Source organism: Salvelinus sp. IW2-2015, linkage group LG1, assembly GCF_002910315.2.
Source record: "Salvelinus sp. IW2-2015 linkage group LG1, ASM291031v2, whole genome shotgun sequence".
Lineage (NCBI taxonomy): Eukaryota > Metazoa > Chordata > Actinopteri > Salmoniformes > Salmonidae > Salvelinus > Salvelinus sp. IW2-2015.
The window spans coordinates 39,092,137-39,118,633 of NC_036838.1; positions in this window are offsets into that span (position 1 = coordinate 39,092,137).

Consider the following 26,497-nt stretch of genomic DNA (forward strand, 5'->3'; position numbering starts at 1 on the left):
GTCGGTTTTTCAAATACAGATTAAGCCTAGTCTGACTGAAAAGCATTCTCAATCATTTCAATCTAAGATTCAAACAATAACGTGGTCACCCTGACACTTGTTTGGTAATTAGCTGAGGGATTTGACTGGAGGAAATGTAACCACTCTCAAATTCATAGACAGTCATAGACAGAGCTGTGGATGCAAGGCCTGACCATCCATGAGATGAAAATGATAGTTTTTAGGTTTTCATGTTTTGAAGCTATACAGTGTTTGTTTTAAACAAGGTTATATTTTGGGTTCTAATGGGGTAAAACAGATGCAGTAAACTCATGAAGCATATTCTTCATGTTATATTTTTCAAGAATCAATGGCTATATATCATTCATTAAAAAGTACAACAATTTATGTACTAATCCAAAATTGCCCTTTTAATCTGTGCCCAGGGAAGCGGCCCCTGGAGTTTATCTCAAACAATAAAGAATGGTGTTAATCCGTTCTCTTACCATCCAGCAATCAGTAACACCAGCAGATACCAGCAGCGTGACACCAAAGATCCCCAAAAGCAGCCCAAGTACCTCAGTCACAGCCTCACTCATTCCCATGGCTCAGTCAGTTCCCAATGACATGGGCGATGTAGAACTTTCAGATCTACTTTACTTTACTCTACTCAGCTATAACAACAATCTACAGTATAACAGATCAGATATATATCTGTTCATAAAAGAACACCTTCCACTGGTTCGACTATTATACTATGGTCCACAGTATTTATAGTCTGTTCTGACAAGCTGCCAGGTGAGATCACGCCCACCGGCTTTCCTTCTAACCCAGTTTCAAAGATAATTTGTTGCTCTTCTGTCCACCTTAGTTGAACCCCTTAGCACCCCCAGAACAACGTGATCTTGCATGACAGGGAGACTACATAGAAAAGGCCAACAGAAAATAAACATATAAACAGCAAGAAACAAACCAGCACTATGTGTTTCAACCATAGTATGATTTGACTGTATAATGACAGCCAGCAAATGAGAATTACTACAACCACAAGCAGAGTAAACAACTTGATGTAGGTAATCCGAGTGAGTGTGCATGCTTTGTTTCATTTCATTTGATTTGTTTGGTCAGGATAGTCCACTCAGTAAAAATGTTCACTGTTTTCCAGGGAGTTCTGTGCTGTGTGTGCATGCACGTGTGTTGGCCTGCAAAATTCACTTCCACACACAAAGAGGGCACCAGAGAGCCAGCCTGTCCTTCTGGCCTGTAGAGTCACATAACTTTATGCATCTCAGCCCAAGTACAGTGGCCAGGATGGACAGAAGAGCCATCACACAGGTCGACACTAACACAGCTCTCATGATCAGAATCTCAGCTGCAAGGACAAAGGTACATGCAATAGATCAACTTGACACAGATGAAATGGAAGCACGGTATAGATTGACCTAATCAACACAATCATGTGAGTTCAGCAAAAGATCTTGGGCCAGTTGCATAAACATTGTCCTTGACTTTGACTTACGTAAGAGAAAGTAGCCGCTGATTAGTGAATCAATTTAGCATGAGTGACTTTAAGCAACTACAACAAAATGTAGCATGGAAGCTTGCAAATAATGTCATTTAACATTTATAAATATGACATTTCATCTTAGCCTTGTTTCCAAAATATGAAATGGTAAAGGCTTATGGTTGTCCCAGGGGGTACTGTTATGTAAAGGTTAAAGTTGAGATTCTAAAGGCGTTAACCACACATTCCCTTCACAACACTGTGACCTCCACTGTATTTCCACCCTGTCCGTTCCGCTCTGTTCTGTTCTCTCTCTTCAGCCCCTTTCCCTCTACCCCCCACTGCTAACAGTGATGACTTCACCTTTACAACTTTTTATCCTCAAATAAAGAAATGCTGCTGAAGGAACATTTGTTTCACTTCAAGACATTCTCTTCTATTTAAGAATGTTCAAAGGTTCTGAGATAATCTTTATGCTGAAGCGATGATAAGATAAAACAGGAAATAGTACATTTTAAGACATCAGAGAGATAGACGCAGGCAAACCGTGTAGAGATGTTTCGATTGATTACCACTGAATTAAAATGCCATCTCTGTCACTACGTGGCACGCTGAGTTCTTCTGATGCCCTGTAGAGGGCAGTGTTTGTCTATACTCTACATATTCCTGGTCAGAAACCCCAGCTCTACACTCCCCAGTACAAATTCTCTGTCTGAAAGTCAGTGCAATGTATGATTCGCTTCAGTTGTGTGGCTGGGAAGTGACACTACAGATACTCAGAGTTGGCTCACAGTAAGAGAGAACTGCCTGTACTGGTTATCCTGGGCAACCAGCCATGTGCGTGTGTGTGTGTGTGTGTGTGTGTGTGTGTGTGTGTGTGTGTGTGTGTGTGTGTGTGTGTGTGTGTGTGTGTGTGTGTGTGTGTGTGTGTGTGTGTGTGTGTGTGTGTGTGTGTGTGTGTGTGTGTGTGACAGAGAGAAGGGACTGTCTGAATTGGTTAACCTGGGTAACCAAAGAACAGAAATAGGACAGAACTCTGGTAAATACACTTAGATGTACAGGTTTTTTTGGCCGCACAAATATTTTGAGCATAAGCCCTTTTTCAGCGTGCAAGGCAATGTCACAACAGCAATACCACACGCAGGTGGGCAGAACTATAAAATCACAGTCAGTATTGGCCCAGTCAAGAGAACCCAGCAGAGGGAGCTGTAGGGGAAACATGAACATCAAATTAAGATATATAGACACGCAGTGAAAATACATCATCACCTAAATGTTTGGCCTATTTATAACCTASTACAAAAAAACATACTACAAAAAAACAAGAAAAACAACATTACTCATTGAGGCCTGCTGGGGCTAGAGTGGCCAAGCTGTCTGTCCAATGTGCCTCTCTTTGGAGGTAATTTACCCCTGTCTCCTCCCATGCGTGGTTCCTTCACCAATTCATTACCCATAGAACGTAAGGCACTTAGTTAATTATTATTGCTATTGAAAWGCCTGGCAACAGGTGATCTTATGCTCACACATCCTTGTCTGAAGTTCACGTTTGGTCTTACCCACATAATACAAGTTACAAGAACACTTAAGGAGATATACAACATATTTYGTATTACATGTTGTTCTACCTCAAACCTTTATCCTCTCACTGGAATGGGGATGAATAAGCCTGTTCCCKCTGATCATGGCATAACAGTGAATACAGTTGTGAAAAGGGAAATAGCCATCAGGAATGATCGACAAATCTGACCTTACTAAAAAATCCCATAAATTTGAGGGTCTCTTATAGCAAAACCTCGGGGGTGATTCAAACGCTGTTATTCTGGCTGCACTGTTTGATTGCCATTGCCTTTTGCATTTCATACCTGAAATGTTTGTGGCAATAAAAATACGTAATTGTACGTTTATTTACCAGAGTACTGTCCTATTTCTGTTCTTTGGATTATATACGAGGATCCAGCATGCGATTTACATATATATAAGGCGGAGTAGAGCATGTTGTTGATCTTTTCATAACCTGGGTAATCAGCCATTTCCAGCATAAGAAGCTATCCTACGTTTCTGTGTATTTGGGTGTGTGTGTATTTGTGTTTGTCTATGAGTGTGTGTGTGTACAGTATGCGTGTGTGAGCATTGACTACATAAGCACTTCAAAGTTGGTTTCAAAGCAAAGACAAACTCATTCCAGAACGCAGCAGATGCTATTTACAAACTGTGTGTGAGCAACAGCAATAGCAAGCGGGATATCTGCCTAAATCAATGGCAACTACAGTGTGTGGGCTTTTCATTACCAACGTCTGCCTGTATTACATTTAATCTGCTTACATTATGGCTAAGGCCTTATAATGAGGTATTGATCATTACAGTGGCTACTGTATATGAGGCGCTGATTTGAGTGTGGGATTGAGGTGGTGTAGATATCTGGACTGCTGATCTCAGACTCAGAACAAGGTCAGAGGAATCGATTCCCTTTGATATAGGAGTTACATGCAGAACAAACAAATCTCCACAGGCACTTTCAACACAGCACACAGATGCATGCATAAATTCACAGGCATGCACACAAGTGCACACATGTAGCTAGTCATAGTTGATCATCATGCAGAGGTGTAACCTTCCCTGAGACCTGAGGGAACTGACACCCTGTAGCAGAACTGATGGGAGCTTTAGGGTGTGTACCATCTGGAGAAAGTAATCAGAGTTTCTCCCTCGCTCTCCCTGTTCTTTCTCTTTCTCTCTGTTCTTTCTCTATCTCTCTCAAGAACACACACACCACCCAGTTGAAAGTGTGTTGAAGAGCTTTCTGCAGCTGCAGCCAAGTCCAGCAGCTGACAGCTGGCGCAAATGCTGGTGTTGGAGTGTGTGTGTGTGTGTGTGTGTGTGTGTGTGTGTGTGTGTGTGTGTGTGTGTGTGTGTGTGTGTGTGTGCCAGCCATGGCATGGTCCCAATCTCCATGTAAGAGTCTTAGAGACAGAAATACATAGTATCAAGGTTTCAGTGGCAATGACAATGATCCTCTGAACAGATACCTGTCCTCCATACCGCCACCCATCCAGTGTCCTCATCTTCCTAGTTGGAGTTCTAACATGATGGCGAACACACATACACACACACTCAATAAGCATGGTACAAGCACAAGCACAGCACACTTAATCTAATCTGTGTCTTTTTTTCTATTACAATAATACAGCCGTCTAATTGGCTTTGACAACCTGGCCAACTCAATTCCACCCAGCTTCTCCCAGAATGCTTCGCTATGTCTCTAATTAGGTCCAATCAGCTGGAGTGGTATTTATCGATCCACCTCCCTCTTCTCTCTCTCTCCCTTTCTCCCCCTTCTCTTCCACCCCTTCTCTCTTTCCCTCTGTCTTCCCCTTTCTCTCCGCTCTCTCTGTGTGAATGAGACCGTGTTCTTCCTCTCTCCCGCTCATTTTAGCATCAGTAAAATAATTATGATAGATGCAGGTGTCTTTCTTTCCTTCAAAGCCTTAAATGGATAAAACAAAACGAGCCCAGAAACTAATTAACGTGTGAGGATGAGCGCAGGGGAGAGAAGCTTATCAGCCTGCTATCAGCCTGCTATCAGCCTGCTATCAGCCTGCTATCAGCCTGCCTGCCCTACAGCATTAAATATCATATTAGATATCTTAATCGTTTATTCCGACAGGAGCGACGCGACAAACTTTCTCATTTTCCCAGTCAATTGATGTGGCTTATGCTTCTCCCTCTGGCTCCTACACTTTTAGAGGGACATAGCCTTTTTAAACACGTCAGGAATACGTAATGTGTTGTTTCATCTGCTCAACCCTTCAACCCTTTGACTGAACCAAACGTTACATAGATATGTCTCTGAGTAGAAATGCATAGACGTCTCAGCACATGACATAATCAAATCAAAGTTTATTTGTCACGTGCACCGAATACAACAGGTGTAGACCTTACAGTGAAATGCTTACTTACAGGCTCTAACCAATAGTGCAAAAAAGGTGTTAGGTGAACAATAAGTAAGTAAAGAAATAAAACAACAGTAAAAAGACAGGCTATATACTGTACAGTAGCGAGGCTATAACAGTAGTGAGGCTATATACAGACACCGGTTAGTCAGGCTGATTGAGTTAGTATGTACATGTAAATATGGTTAAAGTGACTATGCATATATGATGAACAGAGAGTAGCAGTAGCGTAAAAGAGGGGTTGGCGGGTGGTGGGTGGCGGGACACAATGCAGATAGCCCGGTTAGCCAATGTGGGGGAGCACAGGTTAGTCGGGCTAATTGAGGTAGTATGTACATGAATGTATAGTTAAAGTGACTATTCATATATGATAAACAGAGAGCAATCAGCCAAGCAGCGATAAAAAGAAGGGTTGGGGGGGGGGGGGCAGCAATGCAAATAGTCCGGCGTAGCCATTTGGTTACCTGTTCAGGAGTCTTATGGCTTGGGGGTAAAAACTTTGAGAAGCCTTTGTCCTAGACTTGGCACTCCGGGTTACCGCTTGCCATGCGGTAGTAGAGGAAGAACAGTCTATGACTGGGTGGCTGGGGATTTACCATTTTAGGGCCTTCCACTGACACAACGCCTGGTGTAGAGGTTCTGGATGGCAGGTTAACCCCAGTGATGTACTTGGCCGTACGCACTACCCTCTGTTAGTGCCTTGCGTCAGAGCCCGAGCAATTGCCGTACCTAGGCTGTAGGCAACCAGTCAGATGTTCTCGATGTTGCAGCTGTAGAACCTTTGAGGATTTCAGGAACCATGCCAAATCTTTTTAGTTTTCTGGGGGAATAGGCTTTGTCGTGCCCCTCTTCACGACTTTCTTGGGTGTTGGACCATTTAGTTTGTTGTTGATGTGGACACAAGGAACTTGAAGCTCTCAAACCTGCTCCCACTACCAGCCCCGCTCGTGAGAATCGGGAGTGGTCGGTCCTCCTTTCTTGTAGTCCAACAATCACTCTCCTTGTCTTATTTTGTTACGTTGAGGATAGTTGTTATTCTGGACCACACCGGCAGGTCTCTGACCTCCTCCCTGGAGCTGTCTCGTCGTTGTCGGTGATCAGCCTACCCACTGTCTGTGTCATCTGCAAACTAATTGATGGTGTTGGAGTCGTGGGTGAACAGGGAGTACAGGAGGGCTGAGCATGCACCCCTGGGGGAGCTCCAGTGTTGAGGATCAGTGTGCAGATGTGTTGTACCTACCCTCACCAACTGGGGCGGCCCATCAGGAAGTCCAGAGTCAGTTGCATGAGGGAGTGTTTAGTCCCAGTCCTTTGCTTGAGTTGATGAGCTTTGAGGCTACTGGTGGTGACCGCTGAGCTGTTGTCACATGAATAGCATTCTCACATAGGTGTTCCTTTTGTCCAGGTGGGAAAGGGCAGTGTGGAGTGCAATAGAGATTGCATCATCTGTGGTTGTTGGGTGGTATGCAAATTGGAGTGGGTCTAGGGTTTCTGGGATAATGGTGTTGATGTCGAGCCATTACCAACCTTTCAAAGCACTTCATGGGACGGACGTGAGTGCTACGGGTCTGTGTAATATGAAGGGCAGGTTGACTTTGTGTTCTTGGGCACAGGGACTATGGTGGTCTGCTTGAAACATGTTGGTATTACAGACTCAATCAGGGACATGTTGAAAATGTCAGTGAAGACACCTGCCAGTTGGTCGGCACATGTCCTGGTAATCCGTCTGGCCCCGCAGCCTTGTGTATGTTGACCTGTTTAAAGGTCTTACTTACGTCGGCTACGGAGAGCGATCACACAGTCGTCCGGAACAGCTGATGCTCTCATGCATGCCTCAGTGTTGCTTGCCTCAAAGCGAGCATAGAAGTGATTTAGCTCGTCTGGTAGGCTCGTGTCACTGGGCAGCTCGCGGCTGTGCTTCCCTTTGTAGTCTGTAATAGTTTGCAAGTCCTGCCACATAAGACGAGCGTCGGAGCCGGTGTAGTATGATTCAATCTTAGTCCTGTATTGACGCTTTGCCTGTTTGATGGTTCATCGCAGGGCATAGCAGGATGTCTTGTAAGCTTCTGGGTTAGAGTCCCGCACCTTGACAGTGGCAGCTCTACGCTTTAGCTCAGTGCGAATGTTGCCTGTAATCCATGGCTTCTGTTTGGGGTATGTACGTACAGTCACTGTGGGGACGACGTCCTCGATGCACTTATTGATAAAGCCAGTGACTGATGTGGTGTACTCCTCAATGCCACCGGAAAAATCCAGGGAACATGTTCCAGTCTGTGATAGCAAAACAGTCCTGTAGTTTAGCATCTGCTTCATCTGACCACTTTTCATCTGACATTCAAGACATACGATGTAAAAAATTACATTGAAATGAGACGCTTGTGAGGTCTTTTAGATCTTTGATGAAGTTGACTGCCAGTAAAACTTATGTGAGAATGTATTAGGATTTTTTTCTCCAACTTGGGTAAGAGTATCCAGTATTGGTAGGAAGCAAAATAGTCAAAAAAATGTTTGAATGGCCTTTTTACTTATACTGTTCCTGCATGGATGTGGAGGAAYACAACTATGTAACAGGTAGGCTCTAAAAGGATAAACCCTTGGCGGACATTTTATGTTCAGGCCCTATTTAAGCCAGTTTCAAGCTGGCATTCCAAAAGTACTACTATACAGTATCTTTGGAATGTATTCAGACCTTTTGAACTTTTCCACATTTTGTTACGTTACAGCCTTATTCTAAAACGGATTAAATAGTTTCCCCCCTCAATCTATACACAACAACCCATAATGACAAAGCAAAAACAGGTTAAGAAATGTTTACTAATTTATTTAAAAAAAAACTCAAATATCACATTTACATAAGTATTCAGACCCTTTACTCAGTACTTTGTTGAAGCACCTTTGGCAGCGATTACAACATCGAGTCTTCTTGGGTATGATGCTACAAGCTTGGCACACTTGTATTTGGGGAGTTTCTCCCATTCTTCTCTGCAGATCCTTTCAAGCTCTGTCAGGTTGGATGGGGAGCGTTGCTGCACAGCTATTATCAGGTCTCTCCAGAGATGTTCGATTGGCTCTGGCTGGGCCACTCACGGACATTCAGAGACTTGTCCCGAAGCCACTCCTGCGTTTTCTTGGCTGTGTGTTTAGGGTCGTTGTCCTATTGGAAGGTGAACCTTTTCCCCAGTCTGAGGTCCTGAGCGCTCTGGAGCAGGTTGTCCTCAAGGATCTCTCTCTACTTTGCTCCGTTCATCTTTGCCTCGATCCTGACTAGTCTCCCAGTCCCTGCCGCTGAAAAACATCCCCACAGCATGATGCTGCCACCACCATGCTTCACCTTAGGGATGGTGCCAGGTTTCCTCCAGACATGACGCTTGGCATTCAGGCCAAATAGTTCAATCCTGGTTTCATCAGACCAGAGATACTTGTTTCTCATGGTCTGACAGTCTGTAGGTGCCTTTTGGCAAACTCCAAGCGGGCTGTCATGTGCCTTTTACTGAGGAATGGCATCCGTCTGGCCACTTTACCATRAAGGCCTGATTGGTGGAGTGCTGCAAAGATGGTTGTCCTTCTGGAAGTTTCTCCCATCTCTACAGAGAACGACTATCAGGTTCTTGGTCACCTCCCTGACCAAGGCCCTTCTCCCMCGATTGCTCAGTTTTGCCTGGTGGCCAGCTCTAGGAAGAATCTTGGTGGTTCCAAACTTCTTCCATTTAAGAATGATGGAGGCACTGTGTTCTTGGGGACCGTCAATGCTGCAGACATGTTTTGGTAACCTTCCCCAGATCTGTGCCTTGACACAATCCTGTCTCGGCGCTCTACGGACAATTCCTTCATCCTCATGGCTTGGTCTGAATACATGTAAATAATGTATTTTTGTTTTAAGTATTTAAAAAATTGAAAAAATGTCTAAAGACCTGATCTTGCTTTGTTGTTATGCGGTATTGTGTGTAGATTGCTGGGGAAATGTTGGGAGGAGGGAAGTGGTCACACAGCGAGGACTGTGATTAGTTCAAACTAACTCACCCAGGTCACCTCCACACAATGGCCTAACTCGGAGTGATGATGCTGGGGCATGTGTTTTAATGGAATAGGTGCAGGTCACACAATAGATATTATTTTAAAGGAAATGTAGGTGACGGAAGTGGTCACACAGCAAGGACTGTGATTAGTATTAGTTAAAGGGATATTTTGGGATTTTGGCAATACTTCCCCAGAGTCAGATTAACTTGTGGACACCATTTTTATATCTATGTGTCCAGTTTGAAGGTAGTTAGAGGTAGTTTAAAAAGCCAATGCTAACTAGCTTTAGTGCAATGACTGGAAGTCTATGGTTATCTGCTAGATAAAGGGCCTCATTGCCAAAGTCCTGAAGTATCCCTTTAGAAACTAGCTCACCCAGGTCACCTCCACACAGGGACCTAACTCAGAATGATGATGCTGGGGCATGTGTTTTAATGGAACAGGGACAGGTCACACAATGGAGTGGGTCAGTGTCATTACTCTGACTTAGTCTCATGTTTACACTGACCTGCTTTGCTTAACTGGCCCTTCCACTCTGAAATGCAGACTAGGACCTCTCCTTTTGTTCTAAGGGGGAAGTGGAGTGCTCCACATGGGCCTATGTCCTCCACATAACCCCTATTCTTGGTCAAAGATGGTCTCTCTCTCTGTTTCTGTCACTTCTCTCTAGCTCTGTGTTTCCTCTTCCTCTCCCTCTATCATAGTGTATTGCTGTTTGTTGGGTTGTCAGGATGCAGTGTTGTGTTTGTGTTCCTACAGACTGACAGATCAGGTCTGAGCCCTTGGGGCAGCACGGCCTCTAGTCAAACTCTCTCTCCTCTCTCATTCTCTCTCTTCTCTCTCTCTCTCTCTCTCTCTCGCTCTCTCTCTCTCTCTCTCTCTCTCTCTCTCTCTCTCTCTCTCTCTCTCTCTCTCTCTCTCTCTCTCTACACACACACACACACACACACACACACACACACACACACACACACACACACACACCACACACACACACACACAACAACCCACAACACACACACACACACACACACACACACACACACACACACACACACACACACACACACAGAGCTCCATAGGCCCATTCCCAGCCCAGACAACCCCCTTCTGTGTCTGAACCAACAGCAGCCTGGACCTTACAGAAGTAAAACCTTTGATGTTAAAACACATGAGAAAGAAGTGGTGTCCCTCAGGACAGACGGGGTGAGAGGTGATTGGGTGAGAGGTGCCTGACACTTCAGTCCTGATTGGGTTTAATGGGCTTTGATGGGAAGGGGCGGGATGTGTTATGACCGTGTCACTTCCTCTCGTGTCCAGACTGACACTGTCTAACCTCTCGTCCCCTCTGGCAGATGAACACTGCACTCTCTGCCTGGTTCAGAGCAGCCACCCTGCTGTGATGATTAGTGCTTCCATGGCCTGGGTGTGTGTGTGAGTTGTGATTTAAAGTGCTTAAATTGGCTGTTCAGCTGCCCATGTCCTGACCCACTCAAACAGGCAGATGGATTTTGAGTGGAGAGACAGGGGGTGGGAGGGAGGGAGGGGGGTTGGGGAGAGAGGTCAGTCACTCAGTCCATTAGGCCACTCATGGCCGTATGTTAGTGATGGAAGTGTTTGGGGGATTAAACTACCTGCAGTTTCAGTTCCTTCCACCTGAGCTGAGATCTCCTGCTGCTCAGTAGCTGGTCATGTCTGGACAGATCACTCACCTCTACTTATCTTTAATAAATTCCAATCAGCTACAATCTTATCTAATTTGTATTCAATTAGGATATATGTAAATTAACATATAAATCTGACAGAAAACKACTTAAGTTCCTGTGTTCCTAGCCTGCTGTTTAATAGCACATTTCCAGAGTTGATGCTGGCCCGTAGATTATTTTTGTGGACTGGTGCTGTGTGTAATTAAGACATTTGACTTTCCACAGGGAAAGGCAGGCCGTAGCTTCAGCCCAGGGTGATTTTGCTCCTCTGTAAATGTTGTCTAAAGCAGCCAGATGGGTCAGATCCAGGTTATGATTGAGCCAGGCCAGTGGGTTCTCCAGAAGGACACTAGCAGGTGTCTGAAATAACACACACYCATGTCTAACCATTACACTGGGTCGCTTTTGTCTGGAGACAATCAGAAAGGAGAGAGGAGGGAATGAGGGTGTCAGCCAAGCCGTAACAGATGCATCAACTGGCCATGGCATTGTTAAAGATGGACATTTGAATTCTGCTCATATTATTTAACATAGTTATATTTCACCCAATGTCCAAACAGGCCAATGTGTTCACGTCACCACAATGGTTAAAACAAGTAGGCTGTCATTTAAAGTCTATGTAGTTACATAGAATACTGTAATTACATGTAACTACACAGTAAGTAATAACTATGCCCATCTGATTATAAAGAACATTTGGCCAGAAACCTTATTAGTTTGACTCTCCTCCATTTTGGCACAAAACCACCACAACAATAACACTCTAATTTGCATTGTCACTAGAATGTCACGTTTTGGAAGTTCTGATACCGACATGACTCCTATTAAAATCTTGAATGTCAAACAGACTAGTGCTCTGGTTAAGATGCCACTGTTTCCAGATGGAAAGTTTTGGTTCACTTGTACTCTCTGATGTTGCTAAGGACTGTCAGGGGAGGGGGTAGCCTAGTTACTGATGGTTTCTACGACACCTGCGTTTCACCCATCTGCCACATTCTGGCCTGAGTCTACATCATTCACAGGAAGAGAGGACGGAGCAGAGAAGGAGAGAGAAGGAGGAATTTAAATGACTGTGAGATTTTATATGTCTGTTTATTTAGCTCCRGCTATCCAGATTATAACATGATGCTTGCTTAAAATGCCTTTATTCAGCAATTTCTTCTGTACAGTATGTATGGGACAATRCAATTAAGTATATAAAGTACCAGTCAAAAGTTTGGACACACCACCTAGTTTAGGGSTTTTTCTTTATTTTTACTATTTTCTTCATTGTAGAATAATAGTGAAGACATCAAAACTATGAAATAACACACATGGAATCATGTGGTATTTTATATATTTTATATTTGAGATTCTTCAAAGTAGCCACCCTTGCCTTGATGACAGCTTTGCACTCTCTTGGCATTCTCTCAACCAGCTTCATGAGGTAGTGACCTGGAATGCATTTCAATTAACAGGTGTGCCTTGTTMATTTTTKTTTKGTGTATTTTCTTTCCTTCTTAATGCATTTTAGCCAATCAGTAGTGTTGTGACATGGTAGGGGTGGTATACAGAAGATAGCCCTATTTGGTAAAAGACCAAGTCCATATTATGGGAAGAACAGCTCAAATAAGCAAAGAGAAATGACAGTCCATCATTACTTTAAGACATGAAAGTCAGTCAATCCGGAAAATTTCAAGAACTTTGAAAGTTTCTTCAAGTGCAGTAGCAAAAACCATGAAGCGCTATGATGTAACTGGCTCTCATGAGGACCACCACAGGAAAGGAAGACACGGTTACCTCTGCTGCAGAGGATAAGTTCATGAGAGTTACCAGCCTCAGAAATTGCAGCCCAAATAAATTAAGAATCACCATCAATTGTTCAGAAGAGACTGCGTGAATCAGGTCTTCATGGTTGAATTACTGCAAAGAAATCACTACTGAAGGACACCAATAAGAAGAAGAGACTTGCCAGTCTCAGAGACCAGTGGAAATCTGTCCTTTTGTCTGATGAGTCCAAATTTGAGATTTTTGGTACCAACCACCGTGTCTTTGTGAGGTGCAGAGTAGGTTTGCGCTTAGTGGGACTATCATTTGTTTTTCAACAGGACAATGACCCCACACCTCCAGGCTGTGTAAGGGCTGTTTGACCAATAAGGAGAGTGATGGAGTGCTGCATCAGATGACCTGGCCTCCACAATCACCCAACCTCAACCCAATTGAGATGGTTTGGGATGAGTTGGACTGCAGAGTGAAGGAAAAGCAGCCTACAAGTGATCAGCATATGTGGGMACTCCTTCAAGACTGTTTGAAAAGCATGCCAGGTGAAGCTGGTTRAGAGAATGCCAAGAGTGTMAAAAGCTGTCATCAAGGCGAAGGGTGGCTACTTTGAAGAATCTCAAATATAAAATATATTTGGAATTGTTTGAATTGGTTACTACATGATTCCATATGTGTTGTTTCATAGTTTTGATGTCTTCACTATTCTTCTACAATGTAGAAAAGAGTAAAAGTAAAGAAAAACCCTGGAATGACTAGGTGTGTCCAAACGTATATATATTCTCCCCAAATGTAGAAAAAGGCAAGGTGTCTGAATACTTTCCAAAGGCCCTGTATATATATCTTTGAGATGTTTCTACAAATTGATTGGAGTCCACCTGTTCTAAATTCAATTGATTGGTCATGATTTGAAAAGGCACACCTGTCTATGTAACGTCCCACAGTTGACAGTGCATGTCAGAGCAAAAACCAAGCCATGAGGATGAAGGAATTGTCTGTAGAGCATTGAGACAGGATTGTGTCGAGGGGAAGGGTACCAAAACATTTCTGCAGCATTGAAGGTCTCCAAGAACACAGTGGCCTCCATCATTCTTAAATGGAAGAAGTTTGGAATCACCAAAACTCTTCCTAGAGCTGGCCGCCAGGTCAAACTGAGCAAYCGGGGGAAAAGCTTTAGTTCCTCTAGAGCTCGCTTGGAGTTTGCCAAAAGGCACCTAATGACTCTGAGACCATGACAAACAAGATTCTCTGGTCTGATGATACCAATATTGAACTCTTTGGCCTGAATGCCAAGCATCACGTATGGGGAAAATCTGGCACTCTCTCTAGGGTGTAGAATGATGGTGGCAGCATCATGCTATGGGGATGTTTTTCAGCTTCAGGGATCGAGGCAAAGATCAACGGAACAAAGTACTCCCTGTTCACCCACGACTGCGTGGCCATGCACGCCTCCTACAGGGAGGAGGTGAGGGCCCTCGTAGTGTGTTGTCAGGAAAATAACCTGACACCACAACAAAACAAAGGAGATGATCGTGGACTACAGGAAACAGCAGAGGGAGCACTCCCCTATCCACATCGACGGGACAGTAGTGGAGAGGGTAGTAAGTTTTAAGTTTCTCGGCGTACACATCACAGACAAACTGAATTGGTCCACCCACACAGACAGCGTGGTGAAGAAGGCGCAGCAGCGCCTCTTCAACCTCAGGAGGCTGAAGAAATTCGGCTTGTCACCAAAAGCACTCACAAACTTTTACAGATGCACAACCGAGAGCATCCTGTCGGGCTGTATCACCGCCTGGTACGGCAACTGCTCCGCCCACAACCGTAAGGCTCTCCAGAGGGTAGTGAGGTCTGCACAACGCATCACCGGGGGCAAACTACCTGCCCTCCAGGACACCTACACCTGTCTCTTATACACATCTAGATGTGTATAAGAGACAGCACCTACACCACCCGATGTCACAGGAAGGCCAAAAAGATCATCAAGGACAACAACCACCCGAGCCACTGCCTGTTCACCCCGCTATCATCCAGAAGGCGAGGTCAGTACAGGTGCATCAAAGCAGGGACCGAGAGACTGAAAAACAGCTTCTATCTCAAGGCCATCAGACTGTTAAACAGCCACCACTAACATTGAATGGCTGCTGCCAACATACTGACTCAACTCCAGCCACTTTAATAATGGAAAAATTGATGTAAAAAATGTATCACTAGCCACTTTAAACAATGCCACTTAATATAATGTTTACATACCCTACATTACTCATCTCTAATGTATATACTCTACTCTATACCATCTACTGCATCTTGCCATCTTTATGTAATACATGTATCACTAGCCACTTTAAACAATGTCACTTTTATATGTTTACATGCCCTACATTACTCATCTCATATGTATATACTGTACTCKATACCATCTACTGCATCTTGCCTATGCCGTTCTGTACCATCACTCATTCATATATTTTTATGTACATATTCTTCATCCCTTTACACTTGTGTGTATAAGGTAGTTGTTGTGAAATTGTTATGTTAGATTACTCGTTGGTTATTACTGCATTGTCGGAACTAGAAGCACAAGCATTTCGCTACACTCACATTAACATCTGCTAACCATGTGTATGTGACAAATAAAAGTTGATTTGATTTGAGAGATCCTTGATGAAAATCTGCCCCAGAGCTCTCAGGACCTCAGACTGGGGCGAAGGTTCACCTTCCAACAGGACAACGACCCTAACCACACAGCCAAGACAACGCAGGCGTGGCTTCGGGACAAGTCTCTGAATGTCCTTGAGTGGCCCAGCCAGACTCCGAACTTGAACCCAATCKAACGTCTCTGGAGAGACCTGAAAATAGCTGTGCAGCAACGCTCCCCTTCCAACCTGACAGAGYTTGAGAGGATCTGCAGAGAAGAATGGGAGAAACTCCCCAAATGCAGGTGTGCCAAGCTTGTAGTGTCATACCCAAGAAGACTCTAGGCTGTAATTGCTGCCAAAGGTGCTTCAACAAAGTACTGAGTAAAGGGTCTGAATACTTATGTAAATGTAATATTTCAGTTTTGTATTTGTTATAAATTAGCAAACATTTCTAAAAACATGTTTTTGCTTTGTCATTATGGGGTATTGTGTGTAGATTGATGAGGGGAAAAAAACATTTTAATACATTTTAGAATAAGGCTGTAACCTAACAAAATGTGGAAAAAGTCAATGGGTCTGAATACTTTCCGAACCTGCTGTGTATATATATATATATATTGTTTTTTCTTAATGCCTTTTCGATAGGATATAATGTCAATATTGGTTGATGTGAGGCAGTATCTCAGTAATCTGGAGTTATGTGTCCTGAGGCACGTTTTAATGCAGAGAGACTGGTGTTCTGCTGACACACTGCATTGGTTGACAGCGTCACCACATGAGGCCCTAGCTTCATTACAGCAAAGCAGTCCATCCGCAAACAGTACAGTGCTGTCTATCTCTCTCACACTACACATTCCTGTACACGAAATGGAGAGAACATGACATTTTATTTGAGAGTCAGATAGTTTCTCTACCTCCCCCTTAAAGTTAAAATACCGCTGAACTTTTGCATACATACAATTTTAAGAGTTCAACCAATTCTGGTCTTGGAGTGTTGTAGTCCATCCAGCCCAACATGCTTTTCCCGCAAGTTGGATAATATATATATATATTTCTCTTTWAAAATATGTAAATGAGTGTGAGTGTTGGTGACAGTGCTGGCGGTTTCCCCAGTTGCACCTGGCTGGGAGCGGCCGTGAGAGGGATGCCACGTCTCCCAGGGGTCAAAGGCCAAAGCATTGAAGTGAAAATCAATGTCCGGATCCCCCGTGGCCGGCGAGAGGACAAGAAAGAGAGGCAACGTTTCAAACAAATAAATAGCGGTTTTTCAAGGTCTCCACTTCATAGCGTAGGATTGATCTCTGTGCTTTAACCCAGAGGAGAACGGAGAGAACGATAGAACAGTGGAGAGCGGATTGGAGGGTTGATAAGGCACTCTCTTTTTATGTAATTATTACTTTTTCACCTTGGTGCAGGTTGGTCCTCCTTACTGGGCCAGGGAAGGCGTGACCACTACATCAGAGGGTTTGCTAAAGCTGCTGTACAACATACTTTAAACTAGCAAACAAAACCGTCTCTTTGAAGTTGTGTTTTAAGGGAAATCGATGCGGCTGCCTTTAGGATCAAACCCATATTTCCATACAGACTCACCAGGTGATTGGGGATGATATGCAGTCTTATCTACAGCCTTGTTTCATGTTTTTGGGTTCGGTGACAATGCTGTGGGCCAATCACTAATGTTTACGGTTTAGTTAAAAGCCATAGTATTGTTAAAGTGGTAACCCATTGGTTCTGTGTTGCAAAACAGAGAAGAACTACCAGCGCATTTGACCTGAAATGTCTCAAAGTGACAAATAAATCTTCTTTGGTTTGCGAAGAGGTAGGCCTGCACTGTCCTTCAGTCATCCAGGACTGTCTGGGCACCATATTTTGGCAAATTTTGTATTTAGATTGGACTTTGTTGCTAAATCCAGGCCTGTGATGCTTTGATATTTCCCTGAGATGTACACCTATGTATATCAGTTTAATACCACAGGAGTAACCTGGGGACCTCTTATAGGGCAACACCGCATCTCCCATCCACACTTCCTGTTTGAGCGAGTCCAGATAAATGTCAGGCAGAACAAAGACCTGCGGTCTCATTTCCCTCCAGTCTCAAATTGCCGTTGCACGACCTGTTCCCTCCAAATTGGTTTCTGTGGTAATCCATGCCCTTGGCAGCTGTGAGCCTGGGCAGGATGGGTTATGGAACAGATTGATATATATTATTACTAGTGGTGCCTTTAATCGCAGGCTCGGCCCAAGGTGACCATGCAGCTCTCCTTCTGTCCTCTCCTCTCTGAAACCTCACCTCTCATCTGAGGCCACCTGCTCCTCATTATATGGCTATGTTATAAAGAAGAGAAGTGAAGCACCTKGTAACCACATGATTTCAACCACAATCCACAAACCCGTACCTAAACCCTAACACCATAACAGCATGATCAACTATTGACTACCACCAGGAAGCCTCTGTCACTGACGGTATCTGAGGATGTGATGAACTCCCTGTAAACCCATGGAGTGGCAACCTGTTTCAGAGGCTTAGGGCGTCTGCCTTACGCTAACGAGGAGACATTACATTTGTTTAATTATGATTGCCTGTGTTCTGGAAATACCAAAAGGAAGGTACTGTCCCAATGGGTCTGCAGTAGCTGTGGTGTGTTATGTGGTGTGTGTGTGTGTGTGGTGTGTGTTGTGTGTGTGTGTGTGTGTGTGTGTGTGTGTGTGTGTGTGTGTGTGTGTGTGTGTGTGTGTGTGTGTGTGTGTGTGTGTAAACTGCCACATCTGTGTTAGACAGCTGCCTACGGGCTGCGTTCGGCAAGGGCGCTTTCCCTTCAGCTAGCGTTAAAAACATCCTCTCACACACACTAAAACAGACGCACACTAACACAGACACAGACATGCACACACTCAAGGCTTCCAATAATTATAAAAGTTTAGTGCTTACATTAAAAAAGTATATGTATGCATATTCATTCTGATCACCCGTTACAAAAGTTTTAGGGGTTGAATGATAATACCAGTGTGTGTGTACTTGTATATGTATCCATTGTGTGTGTGTGTGTGTGTGCCTTAGGATGTGGTCTGACAGAAAACAGACACAGTAAAAAAGTAAAAGGTTCCCTTGTTTTACCGTTGGGTGACACTTGCTGAGGGCTGCTCTATGTGTGTGTCAACAGCAAAGACGTTTCTGTGCCTCTCTGTGATGTAGACTCAGCAGATTGGCCTTTCATCTTATGGCTAATGATGAGTTTATAATGTTCCCCATTCATAACATACAGTCACAGGACTAGTATTCACTCACACTAGGCTGCACCATACAGAGCCTCTCCAGTGATGGACTAAGTCCCTCCAGTCCTTCACAGCCAAAATGCTTTATGTAGTGAAATGGATTATTCTCTGCTTGGTGGCAGACAGGATCATTTGTAGGCAGCCCTGAGGTCTGGGGGGGGATGTGTGTGTCTCTGTCTCGCTGTCCTGTGTAGTTGCTGCTACATCTATTTTCTTAAAGTAACATAGGAAGATGCAACATTATGTGACTCTACCTTATATACATGCTGTTACTGTACAGGACCGGCACCAGGCATACGCGACATAAGAGGTCACCTAGGGCCCTAGGCCCTGAGAGTTATAATAGTAGAATACACAATGTGCAAGTTMAAAAATTTGGTTGTGCATCAGCAATGTCTTTTATTGTTATGTCTGTCATTGACAGTCACTCAATTAGCCTTGTCTGCTAACAATTTTTTGATTGGTTAATTAGTCTAGCCAGCTATCTAAACTTGTAGTAATCATGGCCGAATACTGACCGGTCATGCAGGGCCCATTGATTTTGTTATTCACTTTCACTCCGATATCACTGACATGGCACAAGTCATGGCAAAATGTGTAGAATTGCAGGAAATTAGTTATAAAATTGCAAACATTTCTCTCCACTCCATGGCAAAATGGGTAGAATTTCAGGAATGTACATTAAAACGTAMATTTTTCTCTCCGCTATCGAGAGGAGGGGCCATTAAAATCCTGCTTAGGGCCCCCAAAAKGCTACAGCCAGCCCTGTTACTGTACATTCTAAACCTGCATAAATGATCAATATCCTGACACCACAGAATAAGAGGTTTGAAGTAGGCCTACATGTCCTAAGAAATATAGATGCTGCTATTTTATCGTCGAGCTCCATATTTTAGTGTTGTGGAAATTGACCCTCCGACTCAGCCGGAGGGAGAGGAGCAGCAGAGATAGGGAGAGAATTCTCATCATCTGTAATGTTACTCAAACACACTCAAAGCCTGACTAAGTGCTAACAAGCTGCCTGGAGACGTCWCCAAGGCAGCTGGGGTCGGCCCCTCTCAAAATAATGGCTTACTTGAGCCGCAATTATGAGGGAGGAGACTCATTTTAGAAGTCTTTCCACTGAAGTGGTGGGACCTTTTAAAATGAGTCTCTATGGTATAGACTTCTAAAATGAGTCATTGTCGTCTATGCTCAAACGACTGRGCATGGGGATGAGGGTCATACAGAGTGAGTTTTCATCTTTTAAGTCCTAAGATATCAACAACAAAAAAATGAAAAAGTCCCAAAGACCAACCCCAGTCGCGGACAGCTGCAGTCCTGCTGGTTTCTGTTTCTGTCTGTCACGTCATGATGTTACTGATTTCCCAGAGAGTGAGTGTACCTGGTCTGGCAAAGTAAAAGCATATTGTCTTCAGTAAAGTACATTCATCTGGTTCTTGTCTCTATTGCTGAGTTTACATCTTACTGTCCCCCGCTGTGTTTGTGTTATAAAAAGTTATGAGCAGTTAGTCTGCACCTCATTAACTATTTGGAGTTTGTGTTCTTGATATTCTCCTATACTCTATCCAAGCTCTGGTGAAGACAGCTTTGTTTCACGTATGCACACACACCACACCACACACACACACCACACCACACACACACCACACACACACACCACACACAACACACACACACACACACACACACACACACACACACACACACACACACACACACACACCCACACACACACACACACACACACACACCACACACACACACACAACACACACACACACACACACACACGCACACGCACACGCACACACTATACATACAGATGAAGTTGTCTCCCACTCTAGCGTCTCTCTCAAAGCCCTTGGCGGTGGTTGTTTACCCTTCATCATGGCAGTGTGTGTGTGCCTGTCGATCTGAGGGGAGAGATATTGCGTGTCAAGTGCTCTCCAGGGCTAAACTATCATTTCTGAGTGTTATCACACCATCTACCTCCCAGGGGCTGGTAGGTTCCTTCACACGCACACGCACACACCCAGACAGACACACACGCACACGCACACGCATACACCCAGACAGACACAACCACACGCTGGAGGAGCTCCAGATCGTGTTAGCCCAGTGAGGCGTGCAGACAGAGGGAGGAGCTCCAGATCGTGTTAGCCAGTGAGCGTGCAGACGAGGGGAGGAGATCCAGATCGTGTTAGCCCAGTGAGGTGTGCAGACAGAGGGAGGAGCTCCAATCGTGTTAGCCCAGTGAGGTGTGCAGACAGAGGGAGGAGCTCCAGATCGTGTTAGCCCAGTGAGGTGTGCAGACAGAGGGAGGAGCTCCAGATCGTGTTAGCCCAGTGAGGCGTGCAGACAGAGGGAGGAGCTCCAGATCGTGTTAGCCCAGTGAGGCGTGCAGACAGAGGGAGGAGCTCCAGATCGTGTTAGCCCAGTGAGGCGTGCAGACAGAGGGAGGAGCTCCAGATCGTGTTAGCCCAGTGAGGCGTGCAGACAGAGTGAGGAGCTCCAGATCGTGTTAGCCCAGTGAGGCGTGCAGACAGAGGGAGGAGCTCCAGATCGTGTTAGCCCAGTGAGGCGTGCAGACAGAGGGAGGAGATGAGAGCAGCTTGGTCTGCTGTTACACCGGACATTACTTAGGTGCCATAAAACAGACATAATACAGACGTGCACATGCAACCAGTCTTACTGTTAAACACACCTTCAGATATGCACTACATACTGGTCAAAACAAACATTACACTGACATGCATGTCATCTATATAATGATACAAACATGTTTGGCTGTAGATGCAAAGAAACGATGGAGAGTTCTATTTTAGTTGCAATTTACACTGTGTCGAGTAGTGACCTTACTGCTCTTGTAAAACAGTTGCTGTCCACTCTTTCCAGGTGCTGAACTTCCAAATTATGTTGCTGTCCACTTCAATGGTGCTGAATAACTGACTACCGATATTACAGCTTGTTTTAACAGTTAAGACGTTCAATAAGGGGACAAAATCCACTGTCCATTCTCCTATTTAAGAGGAGCACGGAGCAGATTTGAGCTTCCAGTGCCGGAAGGAGAAGGAGAGAGGAAGAAAAGCATTACTGATTAACACCTCGTTATCAGCACAACAGTCTGCCCATTGTTCTGTAGTAAGAAGGCCTAATCCTGCTCTTAGCAGCCGGGAGAAAAGCGAAGACTATTGTGTCTTTTATCCTGCTGGGCTTCTCTGGGCTTGGTGAGTTTGCCCTTCACACGTCTGTGTGCAAGTTTCCCTCCCTGTCAGCGTCTAGTCAGTTGTAGGGAGGATGGCAGGAGTGACACTGATCTTTTTAAACTTTATAGACAAACATGCCACATGCGTGCGCACACATGCGCACACACATAMCTGTCTTTGTGATGTCAATACAGCAGGGCAGGTGGGACATTTACCTAAATGCGATTGTGTTAAAATCATGATAACACTCCCAGTAATGTGGACACTTCATTTCTGTTAGAAATCCAACATCAAGGTAACAGCAGAATCCTTACCTTGAAACAATGTGAGACATCCTGGAGAAAAGACACAGGCATGCTGCTCATCCCAAGACTACCACTGAGAAGCACAGGTGTCCACAGTGTGTGTGTGGCTGATTGTGGAGAGAGAGAGAGAAAGAGAGGATGCCAGTGTTTGAGATGTCCTTGAAATGTGTCCCTGACAGCCAATTAGTGTTCGCTTACTTGCACAACTCACAGCTGAATCAATTAGCATAGCCTACTATGACCTCTTATGAACTTCTATGTCACCTCTGCAACCACAGCCCATGGCACTGTGACCTACAAAAGTATGCATTCCTTGACTCTTTAATGGTTGTCATTGGCAGACATTATGCACTTTATATTCCAATGGAGGAGGGGTGACAATCCAAGTGAATCATACGTACAAAACAGTGTGCTTTGTTGAAATGTCTAGTATTGTAACATCGTCCATTAGATTCTACTGTGAGAATTCTGTCTGTGTATATGTGTGTGTGTGTGTTTGGGTTGAGACTAATAGTGTGTGTGAGTCTGGGTGTTACCGTATATGTTTCATTCATGAGTGCTCTCCCCCTGCCTCGCCTGTTCTCTTCCCTCTCTCCCTCTCTCCCCTAGCTCTCTGCTGGTATGATGCAGGGCCCAGTCACGGAAGGAGACACCAGCCACTCATGCCAGACATGACCAGAACCCAAACACACACACGCACGCGGTGCACACACACATGCTCACATGCACACAAACACATACACACACGGCCACCTGCACAAGGATCCATTAATTGTTTTAATCAACGAGATAGTCACATTTTCAACATGAGAGAGTGGAGGATGGAAGAGGAATTAGAAGAGGAWAAAGGGGAGGAGGAGAGGGAGGGGGGAAGTGAAGGGGGAGGAGTCACAGGATTGGTAGGGTTCCAAAAGAGTGTGATGCTGGCTCTTTGTGTCTGTGTGGTAGTATCAGCCAGGTAAAGTGTTCAGTGAGGCTCGGTCTGGGTATGCGTGCAGCTCTTTCTAACCCAAAACCCAAGAGACTCCCCAGGCCAACATGACGTGTGAGGCTACACACACACACGCATGCAAGCATTCACATACACACACTCAGACACCCACATTGCTGAATGTGGTGGCTGGGATGGTGGTTTCGTGACTCTGTAAGGCTGAAGCACAACATAGTCAGTTTAGTTGTGTAGTAGTTTGATACTACTGAGCCTTCGACAGCCTCTCAGCCCCTGAAAAGTTTCTGTTTAGCATTCAGCATATTTAGAGCCACTTAGTCTCAMTTAACAAGATTGGCCGTGCCTTCATCTGGAGCGTGATGCACACAGACAGGGGATAGAGGAAAAGGGATACCGGGACAGCAAGTATGCCTGTATCTTCCAGACAGACCCACATATTCTACACACACACCTACTCATCAAGCACACCAACTCAGACATTCAGTACTCCCAGAGTTGAGCAGCTCGACAGAGAGTCTTTCAGACAAACAAACCCACCTAGCTTTCAGACATACTCACACACAATAGTACTAGTCCACCTGACAGACAGACTCACTCATAGAGGAAGAGACTAAGAGACTAAGACCTTGGGGAGCCAAAGGGCACTCTAGTTAGAGGTGTGGGGCATTCTCTCTCTCTCTCTGTCTATGTCTCTCTCTGTYTCTCTCGCTATCTCTGTCTCCATCTCTCTTTTTCTCTGTATCTTTGTGCGTGTCTCTCTCTGAGTCTCTGTGTCTCTCTGTCTCTCTCTCTCTTTTTTTCTGTCTCTCTCTCTCTTTCACTCTCTCTCTGTGTCTCTCTCTCTCTGCGTTTCTCTCTCTCTTACTGTCGCTCTCTCTCTCTCATCTATTTCTGTGTGAGGCAGAGCCATCCAAGTCTCTTTTATCCTTTTTTTTCTTCCTTTTTTAAAACATTTTTAGTGAAGAGGAGAATCCTGCTGATGTTGGTCATTTTATTTTTGGAACGATTAGTCCCTCATTTACATATCTTCTCTGAAAAAAACATTTGAAAAACAGACAGATCTACTGGTCTACTGGGCTCTGTGCTCTTCATACATATGCATTTAGTGTGAGRGGATACTTGTGCTCTTCATACATATGCATTTAGTGTGAGGGGATACTTGTGCTCTGAGCTGTGAGAAAACGACATCACTGCAAGGTTTGTGTGGTATTCTGTTTAATATATGAATGATATGCAGAAACCGTTTACCATTGCATTTAAATTCACAATTAATTCCAAGATACACTACTGTTCAAAAGTTTGGGGTCACTTAGAAATGTCCTTGTTTTTTTAAAGAAAAGCACATTTTTTGTCCATTAAAATAACATCAAATTGAACAGAAATACAGTGTAGACATGTTAATATTATGTTGTAAATTACTATTGTAGCTGGAAACGGCAGATTTTTTATGGAATATCTACATAGGCGTACAGAGGCCCATTATCAGCAACCATCACTCCTGTGTTCCAATGGCACGTTGTGTTAGCTAATCCAAGTTTAGCATTTTAAAAGGCTAATTGATCATTAGATAACCATTTTTCAATTATGTTAGCACAGCTGAAAACTGTTGTACTGATTAAAGAAGCAATAAAACTGGCCTTCTTTAAACTAGTTGAATATCTGGAGCATCAGCATTTGTGGGTTCGATTACAGGCTCAAAATGGCCAGAAACAAAGAACTTTCTTCTGAAACCCGTCAGTCTGTTCTTGTTCTGAGAAATGAAGGCTATTCCATGCAAGAAATTGCCAAGAAACTGAGGATCTCGTACAACGCTGTGTACTACTCCCTTCACAGAAGAGCGCAAACCGGCTCTAACCAGAATAGAACGAGGAGTGGGAGGCCCCGGTGCACAACTGAGCAAGAGGACAAGTACATTAGAGTGTCTAGTTTGTGAAACAGACACCTCACAGGTCCTCAACTGGCAGCTTCATTAAATAGTACCCGCAAAACACCAGTCTCAACGTCAACAGTGAAGAGGCGACTCCAAGAGGCGACTCCAGACTCTCATCCGAGTGAACGAAACAGTGCCCCCTCTGTCTCAGTATGTGTAGCCCATCTATCTGATTCTGTCTGGTCAAAAAGTGATGACACTGTTGTCGCCCGCAGCATWGAATGCAAGGGAAGCCAGTGAGCATGGTCTCCCTTGATAAAAAAATATAACATAATAGCCAATCAGCAGTGAGCTAAACTGAGTGAGCTCAGCTGTGAATGGTCCTGGCGCWCCAAAARAAAGTGCCAAGGGAAGCCTGATGGATTTGGTGTTAAGATAATTATGTTCTCAATGTTCATAAACTGAACTTCAATTAAATTACTCGGTCTGTTACTAAGAATTTGTAAGGTTCTTATTGAAATGAATGAATGAATGATGCCAGTCTACAATAGTCAGAATGTTTATTTACGAGAGCTCTCCTGTGCATATACAAAGATGTTCCTTTTATAATATTCTCTAAACCTACGCCCATACATCCACACTAGCATTAGGATTTTCTCCTGAAGTCTCACCATAGTTTATTACCACTCAACTGACAGTTCYAGTCCCCCCCAGATACGGGAAACCTGGAGGGGCTCTCCCTGTCCTATCTTATCTCCCCAGAGTTACAGCCGGGTCGGTTCAAACATAGTTTAATGATCCACTTTGTTTTCTTTAGGCACACACATACMTTCCTCTCTTCCCAGGTACATGCTACATAACCTCTTTCTTATGAACTAACATTATTTATCATTGCAGAAAAACAGGGTAGAATTCAGTTAGTTATAATTCTACGTTAAATGTATACAKCATTTAGTCATTATTCATAAAATTCATAACATTTGGCTTTACACCAATCACATCACAACAGAAGCCAAACGTCATGGACAGAAAAAMACTTTAATTGTTGCATCTCCGGTGGCTAGCTAGCTACCTAAAATCACCACTTTCCTAAATTCAMCATGGATGGAGATAGGGATTTTTAACCTTTTATTTAACTAGGCAAGTCAGTTAAGAACAAACTCTTATTTACAATGACGGCCTACCCCGGCAAACCTGGACAACGCTGGGCCAATTGTGCACCACCCTATGGGACTCMCAATCATGGCCGGTTGTAATTCAGCCTGGAATCGAACCAGGGTCTGTAGTGACACCTCTAGTGTTGAGATGCAGTGCCTTAGACCACTGTGCCACTCA